We start from the raw sequence: 22,687 nt of genomic DNA, 5'->3' as shown, positions 1-22,687 counted from the left end.
TCTTTCACTTCTTTGGTTAAGCAAATTCCTATTTAATTAGATATATGGCTATTATAAATGAGGTTATTTTTTAATTTATTTTTCCCCTTGTTCACTATGGCCATATAGAAATGGACAAATTCCTAGACACATACAACCTACCAAGATTGAACCAGGAGGAAATCCAAAACCTGAACAGATCAGGTAACATAACAAGTAATGAGATTGAAGTTGTAATAAAAAGTCTCCTAGTAAATAAAAGCCCAGGGACTGATGGCATTGCTGCTGAATTCTACCACACATTTAAAGAAGAACTAATACCAATTCTATTCAAACTATTCCAAAAATAGAGGAGAAGGGAATACTCTCAAATTTTTGCATGTTGATCTTGTATCCTGAAACTTTACTGAGTTTTCTTATCAGTTCTAATAGTTTTCTTGTGGAATCTTTAGGTTTTTCCAAATATAACAGCATATCACCTGCACATAAAGATAATTTGACTTCTTCATTTCCAATTTGGATGCCTTTTACTATCATTCTCTTGTCTGATCACTCTAGCTAGGATTTCCAGTACTATGTTGAATAGCAATAGTGACAGTGGGCATCCTTGTCGTGCTCCAGATCTTAGATGAAAATGAGAAAAACTTTCAGTTTTTCCCTGTTCAGTATGATACTAGCTGTAGATTTGTCATATATGGCTTTTATTATGTTGAGGTATGTTCCTTCTATCTCCAGTTTTTGAGGGTTTTTATCACGAAGGAATGTTAAATTTTACCCAATGCATTTCCAGCATCAATTGAGATGATGATATGTTTTCACTCTTAATTCTGTGGATATGATGTATCACATTGATTTGTGTGTGTTGAAACATCCTTGCATCTCAGGGATAAATCCCACATGCTCATGATGAATGATCTTTCTAATTGTTGAATCCGGTTTGTTAGTATTTTTGGTAAAGATTTTTGCGTCAATATTTATCAGAGATATTGGCCTGTAGTTTTCTTTTCTGGCGTGTGTTTGTCTGGTTTTGGTGTCAGGTTAATACTGGCCTCTTAGAATGAGTTTGAAAGTGTTCCTTCCTCCTCTATTTTTTGGAATAGTTTGAATAGAATTGGTATTAGTTCCTCTTCAAATGTTTGGTAGAATTCACCAGCAAAGCCATCAGGTCCTGGGCTTTTATTTACTAGGAGACTTTTTATTACAACTTCAATCTGATTCCTTGTTATTGGTCTGTTCAGGTTTTGGATTTCTTCGTGGTTCAATCTTGGTAGCTTATATGTGTCTAGGAATTTTTCCATTTCTTCTAGATTTTCTAATTTATTGGCATATAGTTGTTTATAGTAGCCACTAATGATCCTTTAACTTTCCACATTATCAGTTGTAATGTCTCCTTTTTCATTTTTGATTTTATTTATTTGCATCTTTTCTATTTTTTTTCTTAGTCTGGCTAAAGGTTTGTAAATTTTGTTTAACTTTTCAAAAAAACAATTTTTTGTTTCATTAATCTTTTGCATTTTTTAAAATTTCAATTTGATTTACTTCTCTGATGTTTATTTCTTCCACTAATTTTGAATTTGGTTTACTCCTGATTTTCTAGATCTTTAAGATGAATTATTAGATTATTTGAAGTATTTTCTCTTTTTTGATGTAAGCAGTTATAACTACACACTTTCCTCTTAGCATTGCTCCTTTTGCTGTATCTGATACATTTTGGTATGCTGTGTTTCCATCGTCATTTTTTTCAAGAAATGTTTCAATTTTCTTCTTAATTTCTTCACTGTCATTCAGGAGCATATTGTTTAATTTCTATGTGTTGTTTGTATAGTTTCCAAAATTCCTCTTGTTGTTAATTTCTAGTTTTATTCCATTGTGGTCAGAGAAGATGCTTGATAACTTTCAATTTCTGAATCTTTTAAGACTTGTTTTGTAACCTAACATATGGTCTATCCTTGACAATGATCCATGTGCTGAGGAAATTAACTGATAGTCTTTGGTAAAAAAGAATCTCTTCCCTTCCCCTCCAGCCCGGTTTTCTAGTGTCTACACAAATGGACTCTTTTTTTTTTTTTTAATCTAGAGAATTATAATCCATTACCTCATTATTAATTTTGATGCTCAAGCTGCCCTACAGTTGACCATGGGAGCCTCTTCAAGCTGGCTCTCATATCCTTTTGGCATGTCTCCATCAGTCTTTGAACATGTCTTCACCTTCTCGAATCATAAGACTTTCCAGGCTCATCTTATACTTTCCTGGAATCATCCATTGCTCTAAAGAGCCCTGGTTCCTTTTAATGAGGAATGGTATTTTAAAAGCAAATTTTGGGCATCCCAGTTACAGGGGTATCTTGTTGTGAAGCTCTTTCAGTGGGTATACCTGGAGTATATGCTATATTTTTAAAAATATTGATTTTATATTACATCGCCAATTCAAACCCAATACTACAGGGTTCTTTTGCATCTATGCTCATTCTAAATTCTCCTACAGTGAGAAGCTTGATATTTTCTTCTCCAAAATATCAATATATTTATTTGTTTTATCCTACAATTATATATAAATAGTTTCAGAATTATACTTGTTGCTTTACTAACAACAAAACTACTAGGTAAATTCAAGATTTTTTTGCAGTTATTTTTGGTCACAGGATGTTACTCGCTTAGATATTATTTTCAAAAACTAGTTGAATTGATTGTGTTTTCTCTGTTGTTATGTTAGCAATGTGATAATACAATTAAATTGACTTGTGTCTGCGTTTAATGTTAGGGTTTGATCCACCCATTCTTTTAAATTTAATTTTACTTTTGAATGTGGATGACATTTTTTTGGTTTAATAATATAAGCCTAACCTTGTTTTCAGCAAGACAACTGATAACTTTCTTGTGATCATTTCAGAGAAAGTTTTATCTGCTAGAAGTACCCCAACTAAACAGTTGTTGTTGTGTGGGTCAATTTAATTTTGCAGAAGGGTTTCTAGTGACAACTATAGGACCCAGTGACATTATAGAAACAATTATTGGTGCCCTCTTACTAGATGGTGGTAACAGACACTGTCTTTGAATCTCCAGAGCCTAAGAAATGATTAATTCATAAAAGTTATTCAATAAATCTTTATTGAATAAAGGGAAGGGTGAACAAATAAGTAAGCGGAAGGGAAGAATATCTCAACAAGCTAAAATGATAGGCTAACACCAATTGAATTAAGTAGGATTGAATGAAGTGTGACATTTATGTTATAAAAAACAATGTATGTATAAATGTAGAGAACGTGGAAATCCTGGCTTAACAACCATATAAAAAGACTTTTTTGACTCAGGATATTGGTGCTGAAAAAGCTCAAAACCTTGATAAAATTTTAGACTTCATTAACTATTTTCTGTATATGTATAATATCAAGGTAGTCCCACTATCCATTGCTCTGAAGTGCTGTATCCAATTCCAGGTCACACACTTTTTAAGAGGGACACTGAGGCAGAGGAAGCATTTTTAGGAGAGTAACCAGGAGGTTGAAGAGTCGGAAAACCACATCCAAGTACTATTATAGTTGATGGAAAATATTGGGGTAGTTTTCACTGGAGATGATTTTGAGATGAGATGAAATAAGAACTCTTCAAATTCCTGAACAATTGTCATGAAGGAAAAAGATCAGTCACTCTGTGGAGCTTCAAATAGCAGAACTCAGACCAATTCATGTAAGGTATAGAGGCTGACTTCAGCCCAATATAAGAAATTCTTACAGAGTTGAACAGAGGAGGAATGAGTCACTTCACATTGATGAGCTTCAAACATGGTGCGGTCCATGGCATTGTCAGCCACTGCCTCTGTGACCATCTTTCAGGAGTGTTGGAAGGGAATGCCCTGCTTGAATCAGATCAAATATGCCTGAAGGAACTGTCCAGCTGAAAGACTCCATACTTGAGCCTTCTGGGCTAGTGTCATCGAAGAACATTGATGTTTTCTAATAATTAGATTTCTCTAATAATGGAGGACTATTTCCGTGTATTGATAGGTGTGATTTTTGTGTCATTCACCAGGTGGCTCTAAATAGTGTTTATCAAATTCAGATCACAAATATTAATCCTTAAAATGCTGTTTAACATACTGCTTTTAGGGATTCGCAATCAATGAAAACATCTCAGAGGGTCTGAGAAGGAAGTTGTTTTAACTTTAACTCAGAATTGCTTAAACACAGTTGTCAACGGAACTAAGTTTTTAATGCTATTATCTCTGCTTCCAAGTTTTCTTGGTAATGCTGGCTGCTTTTTTCCTTTTTGCATCTCCTGCCTCTGAGGTCATCATTTTATGCTGTTTCTAGTGCATAACGCTGTTATGTTTGACCACAGTCTCAAACACAATTTTCTAAAGCAACCACAAGGTGGCTCTGCTAGTCTTACAAAATCAAGCTGCTGGCCTTTCTCCAACCTCTGTTTCCTAAGGGCCTTGGACGGGACTGTGCTCCACAAGGCCTGGGACCACTGGGTTACCTGTGTACATGAGTTAAGCTAGAATGACTGCACCTGACCCAGATGGGTGACGTGATCCAAAGAGCGTTATAAGTACGGAGTTTTCTGGTTGTCTCTTCCAAGTTACCATTTTAAGGATAAATTTCCTTAGAGTTCATGATTGGAACCCTTTTCTTCTAAATCAGTGAAGAGCAGAAGGCCCTGAAATCTGACAAAACCCTTTTCCTGCCCAGCCACTAGGTATTTTCAGCTAAGTATATTTCATTTCCTTCTAGGCGGCTTAGCCCTCTGTGCTGATGAGTCAATTCTAATTAGCAGCAGCAGGAACTGTTTAATGGTGTTCCGATCCTGATTGCACCATCATCAAAAAATTGACTTTTGCAGGTGTATGCATTTTAATGAATTGGAAAAATAAGCATTGTCCTCAAAGATAAGAAAGGGATGTTTCTCACTGAGTCCAAAGAGCTTACACCAGCTGTGCTGCGGGTGGATAAGAAGAGTTAATGGCTTCCAAGGGCTCTCAGTGTCCTTCTGGTTCCCAATTCTAAGAAGATCTGTGTGTACATAGATGGTACTTTCAGATATCTTCAGAAAAATCTCTCTGATTCTTTGTATCAGTTCCTTCTGTGTTACCCACCGTGTTCTTCCTTTGTAAGTCCTCTCTAGGCTTCAGAATTTCATTCATTCATTCATTCAGTAGAAATATTTATGCCTACTTTGTGTACAGCACATACTCTAAGTGCTATAGGAGATTTTTTTTTTTTGAGATGGAGTCTTACTCTACAGTCACCCAGGCTGGAGTGCAGTGGCACGATCTCAGCTTACTACAACTTCTGCCTCCTGGGTTCAAGCAATTCTCCTGCCTCAGCCTCCTGAGTAGCTGGGATTACAGGCACGTGCCACCACGCCCAGTTAATCTTTGTATTTTTAGTAGAGATGGGGTTTTCCCATGTTGGCCAGCCTGGTCTTGAACTCCTAACCTCAGGTAGTCCACCCGCCTCAGCCTTCCAAAGTGCTGGGATTACAGGTGTGAGCCACCGTGCCTGGCCCTATAGGAGATTTAAAGATGAATTCCCCTGTCTTATGGAGGTTGTTAAGAGGTGAAATACACGAATACATGAAAAGTAACAAGTTATGAGCCAAAGTTTGGACAGGACAAGGAATGTGTGCTGAATATGGAAATTTCACTCATGGATTCTCAGCTAGCACCCTGCATTATGAGGTCAGAGAATTCTCTAGAATCCCCTCCCGGAGGATTATCTATGTTCAATCACCATTTATTCTTTTAAAATTGTCTACAAGTTCTCAAAAAGGTAGCACGGGAAAGGAGGTTCAGTTGTCACGTGATTGCTTTTCCCTGGGGTTCCAGGAAGGATGTTACCGACAAGAAGGTAATAATGCCTAGAAGAGGACTTAGAAAATGTGACACAAGTAGAGGCTACTGGCTGACCAGAGATATTTTCTTGAGATTTCTGCTAAACAGGATGTATTGGCTCTGGAATTATTTTTTGTCTTTTTCCAAGTGAGATTTTAAAAAATTGTCAACGTACAAGAATAGTACAATAAAACATGCGCATTCTCAACAGGAGGATTCAACAGTTACTGATATTTTGCCACGTTTGCTTCAACTACCTGTGTGTTCCCAAAATGTCTCTTAAAAATGTTTTCCCTCTGAAACTAGGATCCAATTAAAGAGACATGCATTGGCTGCCATGTCTCTCTAGTCTCTTAATCTAGGAGAGTTCTGTGTAAAAAACAAAATGACTCTTTGAAAGGACCATGCCTCAATTGTCTTACACATTCTGGGTTTGCCTGTTGGTTTCCTCTGATGTCTTAAAACTTGCCCTGCTATCCTTCTGTATTTCCTAGAGACTATAAACTTAGTCATAAAGACGATCCTGAGTGTACAGTCTTTCTTGAGACTTTCAGCCAGTAATGAAGAAGACAGACAAGTGTTGGCAAAGGTGTGGAGAAATGGGAACCCTCATACGCTGCTAGTGGGAATGCAAAATGGTGCAGCCACTCTGGAAAATAGTGTGTCTATTTCTTTAAAAGTTGCAAATAAATTTATCATACAACTCAGAAATTCCACTCCTAGGTATCTCCTCAGGAGACATACACACATATGTCCACGCAAAGACCTGCACATGAATATTCATAGCAGCATTGCTTTTAATGGTCAAGAAATGGAAACAACTCAAATGTTATCAACTGATGTGTGAATAAACAAAATCTAGAACAGAACATTGCTCAGCAATAAAAATCAACTATTGTGATTCCTCAAAATGTTAAAAATAGAACTATCATGTGATCAAGCAATCTCACTTCTGGGTGTATATCCAAAAGAACTGACAGCAGTGTCTCAAAGAGATATTTGCACACACATGTTCATAACAGTATCATTCAAAATAAGAGATAGAAGCAACACGGATACTCATTGATGCATGAATGGATAACCAAAATGTAGTATATAAATGCAATGGAAAATTAAAAAAGAAGGACATTTTAGTATTGAAAAAGAAGGAAATTCTGTAAATTCTGTAGATGCTACAACATGGATGAAACTTGAAGACATTAAATAAAATAAGCCAGTCACAAAACAACAGTTATTATATGATTCCACTTATATAGGGTATCTAGTCTTTTATGCCTAAGCTGGCCATGGTTCTGCTGGTCATCTCTGGGGGTTTCGAGAGCCCATTCCACATCTGCATTAGTGGTTGTGGCCTCTGGAGCCCTTTCCTAAACTGTTGCAAGCTGAACCGATCTTAGAACTCATTAATGAGTTGCTTGCAACAGTTTAGGAAACTTCATTGGATGCATGGTTAGCTACAGTGATAGCCTGACTTAAATGAGTGCTTTTTGTCACAGGTTTAATGTAGCTGAAAGCCCATGTGCCATGCTGAAAACTCCCCACAACTGCATCCTAGTTAAACTTCACTTCCATCATCATAATAACCCAGATGCAAGGATAGGTAAGAAGGCATTATTGAGAGGAGAAGTGGGGATGTGACCTTCATCCCCAATTCAGACGTGTGTTCTTTTGCGTTTCATTTGGTTATATTTTCTTCTTGTGGGTGCATGTGATCTGTCACATGCTTGCCTCTATGAGCACTGGAAATGAGCAGACCTGGTAGCTCCTGACACCTTGAGATCAGAGCTAATTAGGTGTTGTTCCAGAGCCTTGCATCAGATGATAAGCTAAATATTGGAAATACAAAGCCTTTAGCTCTGACAGTGTAAAGGTAACAGAGCCCAGCTATAACTCTCTAGGTATGCCTTTGATTACGAGGAAGCTTTATGAATATTTATAAGACTTTAAAAAGGAATCTGGATTATCATCAGATGGCTTTGTATACACATAATGTTAAAATGTTCTAAGAGGAAGACTAAGGGAAGACAAACACTGGGCAAGGCAGGCTTTATTCCTTTTTCTGCCCCATTAAACTGAGAGCTTTGTTGCCTCAGTATACATATCCTATTTCTGTTATTTACTCATGTGATCTTGGGTCAGTCATATAACCAGGGAAGGTATGAAAATATGTGTTCTAACATGGGGCAGGTTCTGACCCATCCAAGGGATGGTCCCCAAGATGCCTGCTGTGCTAGGCATTAACCATTGTGAATTACTTGGTGAATTGTAGTGAGGTCTAGGAAGTCCTGAGAGAAGGTCGAGGACAGCCAGGGGCAAAGAGAGGCTTTGGGACAAAAGCTTGAATAACTATGAGCAGAATAACTTAGAAGATTTGGGGCAACGGTTATTTTCCACCTCATTTGGAATTGTGTCAGTTTTTTAACAATTAGTATGGCTGTACTAGTGCATAATGGCCACATATAATCTTTCCATGGTTCTGTTCCTCATCTACAGAATGGGGATAAACCAGGCTGCCTACCTTATGGAGTTATTGAACCTTATATGTAGATATTATTTGAGCACAGTAAAGCCTGTAAAACAGAAATACAGAGTAAGAGTTTTTGAGGGTAATTCCTTCTTCTTAGGGGGTGGGAAGCTTTCCCAGTTGGTGAAGGTTCTCTGGGGCTGAGGTTGTTAGAGGACCGACTCCAATCTGAGATTACAGAGTATTCCGATAAAACTAAGGACTGTAAATAGACAATGGGATGGGCCCTCTAGGAGAGCACTTCAGACAGCTACAGGGGCCAGCGTACGGGAGACTAGGACTGAAGCTCCAGGAAGAGGAAAGAGTGACCCCTTCCATCCCTAGGGCTGTCTCTGATGTCTGCCCTTTACCTGCTTCCCGTAGGGTGATTTGGTGTGTGTGAACAAGGGATGGAGGGGAGAAGAAACCCATGTTTCAACTCTGACCCCATCAGGAAGGTAACTGTTTTCTGCCAAAGGGAGTATAATTAAAAGAGCCTGACTCATAACTGGTAGTCATTAAATATTTGATAATTAACACTGTGGTAGTACTAGTCGCTCACAGGAGAACACACGGCAGGATGCAACACTCAGATTAGAGAGAGGGAGAAAGCAACTAAACTATTAAAATGGAAGGGAATCCATTGTTGGGAATAAATAAGTAATAGCAGGCATGTTTCAGAGCATATTGAAACAATGCAATGTCTTTATTATCTCTCAATTCACTTATTTAATACAAAAATTCATGGCATCTTATGGCAGATTAGGATTTATTTATCTGACTCGATGCTACCATCACCCTGCCCTTCTCATATACTTGTCTTAGTACGTTCTATGCTGCTAAATCCTGGCCCAGTCACTTACTAGCTGTGTCTCCAGACAAATAACCTATGTGTCAAAGGTTGCCAGACTTAGGAAATAAAAATATAGGCTGCCTAATTACATCAGAATTTATAATCGTCCATGTGTATATGCACTCAGATAATAGGAAAATACTGTACAGAACATACTTTAACAATTACTTGTTGTTTACTTGAAATAAAATATCAGTAGCTAAATTACATGCTGCTTTAATTATATTTCCCCAATGATTTGGCTCTCGTTAATGGTTCCTTGTTTTGTAGAATGTGCTTATAAAATTCCTTACACTTACAGTCTAAGTTCCATTTACATTGCAACACAGCTTATCTACGGTTATCATATCTGAATCATTTCATTCTTTTGTCCAGTGAATCTTCATTAATAAGAAAAAATACTCAACATTAGCGTGGTGAGCCAGCATACTGGGTATGTACCGGCATCAAGTTAACAACCCAGAGAGCTTCTCTTCAAATACAATTTGTTGAAGTATATAATACCATCTTTCATGGCGTAAGTTGCCTTCCTACTCTTCAGGATTACATTGCAGCTCTTGATCAACAACTTTTTATTAATCCACTGACAAAAAAGAGCATTGTCATCAACTTTTATTTTCTTCTTCGTCAGTGCTACATATAAGAATTTCACTTGCTCACAGGCCAGAAGTCCATGTAAAAGAATAGAGTTCTTTAAGGGCTGAAACCATTTCAAAAGATAGTTATGGTAAGTGCCATATTAATTATCCACTTCAAGTAGGAATTTCTTTTCCTGTTCATAAATAATATTGTTCTTTTTAAGAACAGCCATGACACTTTTTAAGAACAGCTTTGACTAAAAAGGGATAATTTTTGGTCAATACTTTCTTTAACGTATTCAGAAAGTTCTTTTAAGCACTGGAGTACTTCAATAACACTGTTTGCTCTTCTTCAATTTGCATAATCATATGGCTAAAAGATATTAAAAATTATGAACAAGAAATTATTAGGCTTCATTCAACGGATTATTTAAAAAGTCAGCTGCATTTATTCAAGAGAGCCAATAGGGTTTTGGATGGGAGAGAATGAAAAACTGTCAGATCTCCAAGACCATCCCCACCATCAGAAATTTACTAGAAGATAGATTTAACCATTCTACAATATAAATGTTCTTCAAAACATATTGTTCTTACAATAAAACATACAATGTTATCATCAACTAAAAACAATAAATACTTTTTTTTGAGACAGGGTCTTGCTCTGTTGCCCAGGCTGGAGTGCAGTGGCATGATCATGGGTCACTGCTACCTTGACCTCCTGGTCTCAAGTGATCCTTCTACCTCAGCCTCCTGAGTAGCTGGGATTGAAGGCACACACTAGCATGACTGGCTAATTTTTGTTTTTTGTTCTATTTTTTTTTTAACTTTTAGGTTCAGGGTTACATGTGCAGGTTTGTTATATAGGCAGACTTGTGTCATGGAGGTTTGTTGTATAGATTATTTTGTCACCCAGGTATTAAGCCTAGCATCTGTTATTTGTTTATTTATTTATATGAGATTTCATACCTCTATATTGTAACCCACGAGAGGAAATATTTTTCTGTTGCATCCCAGAACACATATGCACACAACCCCCAAAGTTTCATAAAATAATACTTATCCTGCAATATGTAATGCATTAAAATTTTTTCTTGAAAAAAATGCTGGTCGCAAACCATGAATGGTTGTGATCCATGGTTTGAAAAGCACAGCTCTAACACAGCTAACATTTTTAAAGCCATGCCGTAGCCAGACACTGTACATTCACATTTATTACCCTTGTTTGAGCCATCCATCAACTTCGTGACTTAGATCATCATCTCCATTTTACAGATGAGAAAACTGAGGCTTAAGGAAGTTGCTGCTCAAGGTCACATTTTGGTAGTACAGTGTGGTGGTAAGTAGCCAAGCAGGGATTTGAACCAAAGGCTGACGCCAAGAACCAAATGCTTGGTCACCAGACTACATGCCTTCAGCTGCGGAAATGCAGGGCAAACTTATGTCCTTGTTAGAGCACCTGCGTCCCCCAGAAGGCTTTTGGCAAACATTCCTGTGCAGCGCTTGTCATCACTCCTTGGATCAGCTTTCTCGGCTCCTCCTGTGTGTGTGTGTGTGTGTGTGTGTGTGAGGACAGAGCGGGGTCCCTGGGGGCCGCTCTGCTTCGCTATGGCCATCACACTGCCCAAGTCAGCAGGGATGTTTTCTTGAGGGAGAGGGTGGGGAAAAAAAACTTTCAGTTTGAGTGTACACTGGCCTGTGGCTTGTTTCTACTTCACTATGATTCTTTAGCTTCTGTGAGGTGATACTAAGTCAGATATGTATTTAAAGGATATAAGAAAAAGCTGCGTGGGTGTTGAAGCCCAGAGATGGAAAGCAAAGATTAGGGCACGTGCACGTAATCAGGGTGCTAAAACGCCCCCCATTCTAGACTCCCCACGGCCACCACTGCCATCTGGAAGTCTCTTGGTTCTACTCTTTTGTCTTTTCCCCTCTGGCCTGGTTCTTCACCTAAAGGGCCCATCTCATCAATTGAACCCATCTCTAGATAGCTTCAATTGATGAGATGCACAAGGAGTGGTGGGCAGGCTAATAATTTGGATCCACTTCATACACACTTTTCATTGATGTCTTGGCAGTCATTTGTTGCGGAGGCCACAGGTGATGAGGGAAGGAGGTCCCAGTGGCTTCTCAGCGGTGAGAGCACATGCCTGTCTCACAGTCAGCCCACTCAACTGCACTACGCTGAGCTCAGCAGCACACAGGACCCGTATCACCAGCGGGCATCAGGGACCACTTGAAGAGCGGCACCTGTAAGCCCCGAGTGGATTCTCAAACTTGAGAGTTAGTCAGAATCACCTGGGAGCTGTTAAAATACAGACTGCTGGGCCCCACTCTGAGTTTCTGGCTCAGTAGGCCTGGAATGGTTACTGAGAATGTGCACTTCTCTTCTTTCTTTTTTTGAGACAGAGTCTCGCTCTGTTGCTCAGACCGGAGTGCAGTGGCACAACTCGACTCACTGCAACTGCAACCTCTGCCTCCCTAGTTTAAGCAATTCTTTTTGCCTCAACTTATGGAGTAGCTGGAATTATAGGCTCCTGCCACCATGCCTGGCTCACCATGTTGGCCAGGCTGGTCTTGAACTCCTGACCTCAAGTGATCCGCCTGCCTCAGCCTCCCAAAGTGCTGGAATCACAGGCGTGAGCTACTGCGCCCGGCTGAGAATGTGCATTTCTAACAAGTTCTCAGGTGGTGCTGATGTTGATGCTGCTGGTCTGGGGACATCAAGAAGAGCATCCTTGAGGATTCTAGCAAAATCTCTCTTCACGTTTCTTTGATGTTTACGGGCCCCTTCTAGGTGGGGCCCCTTCCCTCTACTGGCTGGCTCTCCCTTTAAGCTGATGCACTGCAAGTCGTGAAAACAGAGAAATTAAAAACCCATTAGTCTGGCTGGGAAAGCCCCGCCTAGCCTCCCAGGGAGGAGTTTCTGTGTGATACCAAACTCACACAGGTGTTTAAATGCTTGTTAATTTACTTCACCTGAGGTTGCAGTAAGCTGAGATTGTGCCACTGCACTCCAGTCTGGGTGACAGAGTGAGACTCTGTCTCAAACAAACAAACAAATTTACCCCACCCTACCTGAAAGTTTTCTGCATCAGGGGATGGTGGATTCTAACTACCTAAGTGGCCTAGCCTGATGAGCAAAAGCTGGTAATATTTTGGGCTCTTTCAAAAAGGAAGTACAGGGCTGGGCACGGTGGCTCATACCTGTAATCCCAGCACTTTGGGAGGCTGAGGCAGGATGATTGCTTGAGGCCAGGCATTTGAGACTGGCCTGGGCAACATAGTGAGACCCTGATTCTATTAAAAAAAAAAATTAGCTGGACATGGTGGTACATGCCTGCAGCCGTAGACACTCAGGACGCCAAGGCACAAGGAGCACTCGAGCCCAGTAGTTCAAGGCTGCAGTGAGCTAAGATCACGCCACTGCACTCCAGCCTGGGAGACACAGCAAGACTTTGTCTTAAACAAAAAAGAGGAAGAACAGTATGAAAAGACAAGATTGTATGATGAAAAGGAGACTTAGCACATGCACTTCTACCCAAATGTACTTTGTGTACGTGATGTCACCAAGCCCATTCAAATATGCATCGATTTGCTTGAACCTAAGCCTTTTGCATATTCAGTCTGGTTGTTACAAACACAAACCTGAAGTTGACAGAAGGAAAGAAACCTGGGGATCACCTAAACCAACAAGCCGCATCTTTAGTTTTCACTCCCAGTCCCCAGAACCCAAGTTCTGAAAGACTGTGGCTACTACTTGTTCATTTCCCATGAATGCACCAATCGGTACTATCAGAACTCCCTCGCCCAAGCCAAAAGCTGGGGCCACCTTTGTGCAGAAAGATGTCCTCTTTCATTACACCTGGAAATACTGAGACGAGCTCAGGGATGCTTTTTCTTCCCATGTGGGAGCCAGCTGGGAACCAATCACTGGGCTGCAAATGACGGCCATATTCCTCAGTCGTTGTGCACTCAGCAAAACATTATCAGTCTCAATGAAAATGAAATAGGAAAAATGCTAGGAATGTTGGGGTATTTCTATCTTCTGAGCATAGCTGGCTTGAGAGCAGAGGAACATTCATTCCTTCTAGCCAAGGCCTATACAAACCCACAGGTAGAATCCTACGGGAAGTCTGAAGGAACCTCACTCTATGGGAAAGATACACATAGTATGCACGAGTTTAAAGGATGAGTTTCTATTTTTAGTACTCAAAAAAAATTCAATAAAAAAAATTCAATGCATCTTCAGCAATCAATTGCATTCCTTAGAAATGCCAGTGGGAAAAGAACTAACCTGTCTCACTTTAAAAATGCCATTGAAGGTGGAGTATTATCAATCTCTCTCCCCTGGCGGAGGGCCAGAGCTGCAGTGTTGCTCTAGCCATTTAATACAATCACACTTCTTTCATATGCCTAAGTGAACCATAATTTTAAAATGTTTTTAAAAATGCATATTGAGAACAATGCTATCAACTCGATCTAAAACAGCATTCTTTTTAAAAATCTTAGCGTCTCAGCCTTACCTGTATAGCATGAAGAGCACTGAAGAGGTGAGTCAAAGTTAACTAACTAAGAAAAGCTCTTAAGAGAGCCCATCAACACAAAGGAATCCGTTCAGGCTGCAGAAAGCAAAGGAGACAGCCCTGGTGGGATAAGCCGGTTCAGGAGAGGGACCATAGGCCGGGTGTGGTGGCTCATGCCTGTAATCCCAGCGCTTTGGGAGGCTGAGGTAAGTAGATGGCTTGAGGTCAGGAGTTTGAGACCAGCCTGGTGAACATGGTGAAACCCCGTAAAAAATATAAAAATTAGCTATTCATGGTGGCTACTTGGAAGGCTGAGGCATGAGAATCTGTTGAATTCAAAAGGCAGAGGTTGCAGTGAGCCAAGATCCCACCATTGCATTAAAGCATGGGCAACAGAGTGAGATTCTGTCTCCAAAAAACAGACAAACAAACAAAAAAAGGCACCATAAACTCCTTTAAAGCTGAAAGAATAAAATAGCTGTATTCAAGAGAAGGAGCAATGAAACAAACACCCAACCAGAGAAAACTCCAGTAGACTGTGGACCGTCAGCTTTCCCCTAAGGGTAACACTGTGAGACAGGAGAACTAAATCAGAACAGGTTTTGGAAAAATTGTATTGCATTTTGTTTCCGTGTGGAAGTGCTGACAGAAGTGAGGAGGCAGCATGTCCCACTGACTTCTCTGAAAAATCACATGGCTCGATTAACTTTCTCCCTACCCAGGACAGGATTGAATAAACATTATCTTCTACCCCGACCCGAAGCAAAAGCTACAAAAGGGGGTTTGTGGTGACTGCTTAAAAAACAAATCAATGTGTGGGAATTCCCAGATGGTCAGTCACTGTATTTGTTATTGCTGCATTTGAGAGCACTCCCCACCTCCTTCACCTCTCCCCACCATCACCACCTCCTTCAAACAAGAGTCACACAGGGAATGCCTCTCACGTGGGGGATCTATTCTGTCCCAGTGCCACAGGCTTAGGTGTATCTGTGGATTCCAGCCAATGGGATGGCCATATGTCAACTTAGAAAGGGTGGGGGCTATGATGTGACTCCAGCATCATGGTCAGCTTCCTGCCAGTGTAACAGTCTTCCAAGTTAAAATGTAGATAAGACACAGGTATGTGTACATTTATGGGGGTTAAATATCAGAAAGCGAATCCACTTTAGAGGTTTATAAAATGAGAGGGATGACGGTAGGGCTGCATGTGTTGGGCCCTGGTGCCTGTTGCAGTCAGAATTCATACTGCTTAATTGACATCTTGCTGAGGAAGACAGGGCGATGGGGTGGTAAGAGAGAAAGTAGACGTAAGAAAGGAAAATGGAGCAAGCCTGAAATTCTGTAATTTCTTGCTCTTTTGATTTTTTTTTTTTGTTGTTGTTGTTGTTGTTGTTGTTGTTTTTGAGACAGAGTTTCAGTCTGTCATTCAGGCTGGAGTGCAGTTGTGTGATCTTGGCTCCCTGCCACCTCTGCTTCCCGGGTTCAAGTGATTTTTTTGCCTCAGCCTCCCGAGTAGCTGGGATTACATTACAGGCGGCTGCCACCACACCTGGCTAATTTTTGTATTTTTAGTAGAGACGGGGTTTCACCATGTTGGCCAGGCTATTCTCAAACTCCAGACCTCAAGTGATCGCCCTCCTTGGCCTCCCAAAGTGCTGGGATTATAGACATGAGCCACCACGCCTAGCCTCCTCTTTTGATTGCATAACACATTTGAATTGGAGAAATGTCTTTCGTTCACACTCTTCCAAATGATCAGAGGGAATATAATTGCTGATTCAGAATACAAATAAGACCTCTTTTGTCTCTTCCCACTCCCCACCAATATCATCCCAAGCCCATACAGTACAAGGCAGGCAATTGCTTTGCGAATTAGGAGGCAAACCATGTCCTTTGGGGGGATCGGGTCACTGTGCTGAGGTCCCTTCTGAAGGCTACAGCCCTGATCCTGCCCTTCTCAGGCTTCAAGGGGTAAGCATCCATCTTTGGTGAGGTTTTAAGGCCCACAGGGGAGCTTGCCACCGCTTCCGGGGCAGTGGGAGGTCAGGGCCCTCCTGGCTTTCCTATACATCCCCTGCCAGGTGGCCAGACAACGCCATCCACGCACAGTATCTTGTCTCAGTTTGTAGAAGTGGGACAGCCCAAAAATAGCATCTTCTACATTAGCCATGCCAGGCAGACAGCGGAGAGAAACCAGAGGCCAGAGAAGTGATTTTGTTTTGTTTTGTGTTTTTGAGACAGCGTCTTGCTCTGTCCCCCAGGCTGGAGTGCAGTGGCACGATCTTGGCTCACTGCTATGTCATGATAATTGCCCCATAAACTGCATACCTCAACCATACCTCGGCTTTCTATTAAAACTGCTCTCTGTAGCCCTAATGCGACAGGCAAGCAGTCCAAACCAACGCCGTCTTGGCCCCTGCGCCGTTTTAAGACTTGTAGTAAGTAACTAAGGTCTGTGGTTTCCACTCTACCCAGACAATGTGTAAACTAACTCTTACCTTGACTTCTGTGAACCACTTAAGTAACAATCGGAATGTCCAAAGTCCCCTGGCCCTCGGAATGTCCGAAGCCCCTTGCCCCCACCCCCACCCAGGAGGTGGTTTGCGGGCATAAAAGGTCTTGACATCCTCCTTTAGGGGTCACGTGTTAGACGTGAGTCCTCCGTGGCCGCCGGCAATAAAGACCCTGTAATTTGGCCTAGTCTTTGTCTCAGTGGTGATTTCGCACTCGCTCCGTTACAACACTGTAACCTCCACCTCCCCGATTCAAGTGATTCTCCTGTCTCAGCCTCCTGAGTAGCTGGGATTACAGGTGCCCGCCATCACGTGTGGCTAATTTTTGTATTTTTAGTAGAGACAGGATTTCACATCATGGCCAGGGTGATCTTGAACTCCTGACTTCATGATCCACCGGCCTCGGCCTCCCAAAGTACTGGGATTATAGGCATGAGCCACCGTGCGTGGCCTAGCAGTGATTTTTTTTTTTTTTTTTTTTTTTTTTTTTTTTTTTTGAGACAGTGTCTTGCTCTAGGTGCCAGGCTGGAGTGCGTTGCCAGATCTCGGCTTACTGAAACCTCTGTCTACCCAGTTCAAGCAATTCTCCTGCCTCAGCCTCCCGAGTAGCTGGGACTACAGGTGCACAACACCACGCCCAGCTAATTTTTGTATTTTTGGTAGAGACGGGGTTTCACCATGTTGGCCAGGAGGGTCTCAATCTCTTGACCTCGTGATCCTCCCGCCTCGGCCTCCCAAAGTGCTGGGATTACAGGCGTGAGCCACAGCGCCCAGCCAAGCAGTGATTTTAAAAGGAAAAGAGGGAAGCTTTGGTCACCAAAAAAATCAAAAGGATTATTTACAAAAAAAAAAAGTGGGGACTTTTTTTTTTCATTCTGCAATGCTCAGCCATTTTACGTCGGACATAAAAACTTTTTTGAGTAGTTGTTTTGTTTTTTCGATTTAAACATTCATGAGAATGGATGGGGCGGTAGTGCTGTGGTGTGGCTTGCGTCTGAGTGGCCATGCTGGTCCGGGTCCTTCAGACCACCTGTGCTGCGGGTCTGCCTTCCCTTGTGTGGCGGCAAAGGGGCTGGCCCAGCCTAGAGAGAAGGGGTGGCTGCCTGCCACCACACCCTGCTAATATTTGTATTTTTGCTAAAGACGGTATTTTTAGTAAAGACAAGTTTCACCATGTTGGCCTAGCTGTTCTGGATGAAAAAAACGGATGAAAAAATGTTCATCCTCTTTTTTTTTTTTTTTTTAATCCATCTTCTCTCTTCCTTTTTCAGTTGTTGTATTCCCGTCTCATCTGCGCAGATGGGGTGCACCTGGGTCGCAGACGTCACTGATGTGAGACCGAGGAAAGCAGGCCCGCACAGCGCAGCGGGCTGAGGAGAATCGCCGTGGTGGGCGGGGAGAAGAGCTGCGCTCTGTACAGCCTTCCTCAAAGCAATGCAGGAAGTAGAATCCCACCATGTTGAGCATGTGCAAGGAAATGAGCGCTACCTGTAGGCTGTGAAGAGGACGAAGGAGTTCTGGTTGTTCTCGCAGACGCAGTTGTTGACCCAGGGACAGTGGTGTTCCATCTTGGGAATGCACCGCTTACAGACGCTGCAGTGGTGGGCTCGGTGAGGCTGAATGCTGCGGCATTTGGGACACTTGTACACCACCTGCCGCGGCTTCAGCTGGAAGCGCCCATGAATTCTTCAGTGGCATTTCCTTTGGGCACCGCCCCCGGGTCCGTCAGCATGGCCCAGCAGTGGGAGGCCGGGGCCAAGGAGGCCGGCAGGTTGCACACAGTTCCGTGGATGATGCTCTACACGTAGTCTCGAGATGGAATCAGCATGACAAAGAGGACCACACACTCCGCACAGGTGAGGCTGGCACAGGCGATGCCGCAGCCGTCACGGATAAACCACATGGTTCCCACAGGACCAGGGTGGGGAGGCGGGACACGCTTCTCCGGCCGGAGGTGCTCTGGTTTCTGCTCAGCTTCTCGGGAGTGGTGGGTGGGGATAAGCATCAGAAGCTGTTCTGTCCACACTGGCATCGTGAAGCCAGAGGCAGTTCCCCAGTCTCAGGCCCCCGGTGGGGGTCCTGCTGCTGCCGCCTCCCCCGGCAGTCCCCAAGCCCGGACAGGCCTCGAGGTGCGGCAATGGCTCCTGCAACGAGGCCCCACGGCTCTCTGATCTCCGCCAGACACTGGGCGGCGCGCAGGAGAAGCCTTCGAGCTCCTGGCAGTGGGCGGCTCAGCTATTAGTCGTTTTGTCTTATCCTCTCGCTCCTCCCACCCTTCACTCCCCGATAGGCCCCTGTGTGTGCTGTTGCCTTCCCTGTGTCCGTGTGTTCTCACTGTTCAGCTCCCACTTATGAGGGCATGAACTGCTTGGTTTTCTGTTCCTGTGTTGGTTTGCTGAAAATAATGGCCTCCAGCTGCATCCATGTTCCTGCAAGGGACATGTTCTCTTTTGTGTGTGTGTGTGTGGCCACATAGTATCCCACGGTGTAAGTGTACCACATTTTCTTTATCCAGTCTACCACTGGTGGGCATTTAGGTTGATTCCATGTCTTTGCTATTGTGAATAGTGCTGCAGTGAACATATGCATGCATGTGTCTTTATAATAGAACGATTTTTATTCTGGGGGTTATATTCCCAGCAATGGGATTGCTGGGTTGAATGGCAGTTCTGTTTTTAGGTCTTTGAGAAATTGCCACACTGTCTTCCACAATGGCTGAACTAATTTACACTCCCACCAACCGTGTATAAGTGTTCCTTTTTCTTCACAACCTCTGCAGCATCTCTTATTTTTTGACTTTTTAATAATAGCCATTCTGACTGATGTGACATTGTATCTTATTGTGGTTTTAATTTGCATTTCTCTGATAATCAGTAATGTCGAACATTTTTTTCATATGATTATTGGCCACATATATATCATTTTTTGAAAAGTGTGTTTATGTCCTTTGCCCACTGTTTAGTGGGGTTGTTTTTTTCTTATAAATTTAAGTTCCTTACAGATGCTGGATGTAAGACCTTTGTCAGATGCGTAGTTTGCAAAAAATTTTTCCCATTCTGTAATTGTCTGTTCATTCCGATGATAGTTCCCTTTGCTGTGCAGCAGCTCTTTAATTAGGTCCCATTTGTCAATTTTTGCTTTTGTTATAATTGCTTTTGCTGTCTTCGTCATGAAATCTTTGCCCATTCCTATGTCCAGAATGGTATTGCCTAGGTTGTCTTCCAGGGTTTTATACTTTTGGGTTTTACATTTAAGTCTTTAATCCATCTCGACTTAATTTTTGTACATGGTATAAGAAGGGGTCCAGTTTCAGTCTTCTGCATATAGCCAGGCAGTTATCCCAGCACCATTTATTGAATAGGGTATCCTGTCCCCATTGCTCATTTTTCTCAGATTTGTCGAAGATCAGATGGTTGTAGGTGTGTGGGCTTATTTCTGGGTTCTCTATTCTGCTTTACTGGTCTATGTCTGTTTTTGTACCGGTACCATAATGTTTCGGTTACTGTAGCCCTGTAGTGTAGTTCAAAGTTGGGTAGTGTAATGCCTCCAGCTTTGTTCTTTTTGCTTAGGATTGCCTTCACTATTCTGGCCCTTTTTTGGTTCCGTGTGAATTTTAAAATAGTTTTTTCTAGTTCTGTGAAGAATGTCAGTGGTAGTTTAACAGGAATAGCATTGAATCTAGAAATTGCTTTGGGCAGTATGATCATATTAATGATGTTGATAATGATAATGATACTGATCTATCCATGAACATAGAATATTTTTCAATTTGCTTGTGTCATCTCTGATTTCTTTGAACAGCGTTTGTAGTTCATCTTACAGAGATCTTTCACCTCCCTGGTTATAAGTATCTAAGGTATTAAAATGGAAACCATTGTTTGGGAATAAGTAATTAATGGCCGGCACTTTTTTTTGGGGGGGGGTGGAAATTGTGAATGGGATTTTATTTTTATTTTATGCTTTTGGTGGCAATCATGAATGGGATTGTGTTCCTGAATTGGCTCTCAGCTTGACTGTTGTTGGTATATAGGAATGTTAGTGATTTTTGAACATTAATTTTGTATCCTGAGACTTCACTAAAGTTATTAGCCTGAATAGCTATGGGGCTGAAACTAAGGGGTTTTCTAGATATAGGATCATGTCATCTGCAAATGGGAATAGTCTGACTTCTTCTCTTCTTATTTATTTTTCTTGCCTGATTGCCCTGGTCAGGATTTCCAAAACTATGCTGACGAGGAGTAGTGAGAAAAGGCATCCTTGTCTTGTGTTGACTTTCAACGTTTCCAGCTTTTGCCTGTTCAGTATGATGTTGGCTATGGGTGTGTCATACATGGCTCTTATTATTTTGAAGTATATTCCTAAAATACTGTAGTTTATTGGGAGTTTTTAACATGAAACATTGTTGAATTTTATCAAAAGCCTTTTCTGCATCTAATTTCAGCAGATCCTGAAATTAAAAGCCTTTTTTGCATCTATTGCAATAATCATGTGGATTTTGTCTTTAGTTCTGTTTATGTGATGAATCACATTTATTGTTTTGCAGATGTTGAACCAACTTTGGATCCCAGGGGTAAAGCCTACTTGATTGTGGTGCTACTGGGTTCGGGTTGCCAGTATTCTATTGAGGATTTTTGCATGGATGGTCATCAAGGATATTGGCCAGAAGTTTTCTTTTTTTGTTGTATCTCTGTCAGGTTATGGTAGCAGGATGATACTGGCCTCATAGTATGAGTTATGGAGGAGTCCCTCCTCCTTAATTTTTGGGAACAGTTTCAGTAGGAATGGTGCCAGCTCTTCTTCATTCATCTGATAGAATTTGGCTGTGAATCTGTCTGGTGCTGGGCCTTCTTTTTTTTTTTTTTTTTTGGTTAGTAGGCTATTTATTACTGCCTCAATTTCAGAGCTCATTATTGGTATGTCTAGAGATTTAGTTTCTTCCTGGTTCAGTCTTGGGAGGGTGTATATGTCCAGGAATTTATCAGTTTCTTCTAGATTTTCTAGCTTATATGCATAGAGGTGTTCATAATATTCTCTGATGGCTGTTTGTATTTCTGTGGAGTCAGTGGTAATATCTCCCTTGTCATTTCTGATTGCGTTTATTTGACTCTTCTCTCTTTTCTTCTTGATTAGTCTAGCTTGCAGTCTATTTTATTATTTTTTTCAAAGAAACAACTCTTGGATTCATTGATCTTTTGAATGGTTTTCCATGTCTCTGTCTCCTTCAGTTCGGCTCTGATTTTGGTTATTTCTTGTCTTCTGCTAGTTTTGGGTTTTGTTTGCTCTTGGTTCCCTAGTTCTTTTAGTTGTGATGTTAGGTTGTTAACTTGAGATTTTTCTAACCTCTTTTTTTTTTTTTCAAGATGGAGTTTTGCTCTTGTTGCCCAGGCTGAAGTGCAATGGCGCTATCTCGGCTCACTGCAAGCTTTGCCTCCTGGGGTTCGAGCGATTCTCTCACCTCTGCCTCCCTAGTAGCTGGGATTACAGGCCCCCGCCACCATGCCCAGCTAATTTTTGTATTTTTAGTAGAGATGAGATTCCATGTTGGCCAGGCTGGTCTCAATCTCCTGACCTCAGGTGATCCACCCACGTCAGCCACCCAAAATGATGGGATTACAGGTGTAAGCCACTATGCCCAGCCTTTCTAACTTTTTGATGTGAGCATTTAGTGCTATAAATTTCCCTCTTAACACTGCCTTAGCTGTGTCCCAGAGATTCTGGTACATTGTATCTTTGTTCTCATTAGTTTCAAACAACTTCTTGATTTCTGCCCTTATTTCATTATTTACCGCAAAGTCATTCAGGAGCAGGTTATTCAATTTCCATGTAATTGTATGTTTTTGAGTGAATTTCCTAGTTTTGATTTCTAATTTGATTGTGTTGTAGTCTGAGAGACTGTTATGATTTC

General features: G+C 41.6%; 1 pseudogene; it reads right to left on the bottom strand.

Moving 5' to 3' along the window:
• Window positions 1-17,724: 17,724 nt before the first annotated feature.
• On the bottom strand, window positions 17,725-18,814 carry LOC105710599 (palmitoyltransferase ZDHHC3-like; annotated as a pseudogene).
• Window positions 18,815-22,687: the final 3,873 nt, after the last annotated feature.

The sequence above is a fragment of the Aotus nancymaae genome, unplaced genomic scaffold, assembly GCF_030222135.1.
Source record: "Aotus nancymaae isolate 86718 unplaced genomic scaffold, 86718_ANA_hifiasm-v0.15.2.pri h1tg000041l, whole genome shotgun sequence".
In the NCBI taxonomy this organism is placed as follows: Eukaryota; Metazoa; Chordata; class Mammalia; order Primates; family Aotidae; genus Aotus; species Aotus nancymaae.
This window is presented reverse-complemented; position numbering and strand designations above follow the sequence as displayed.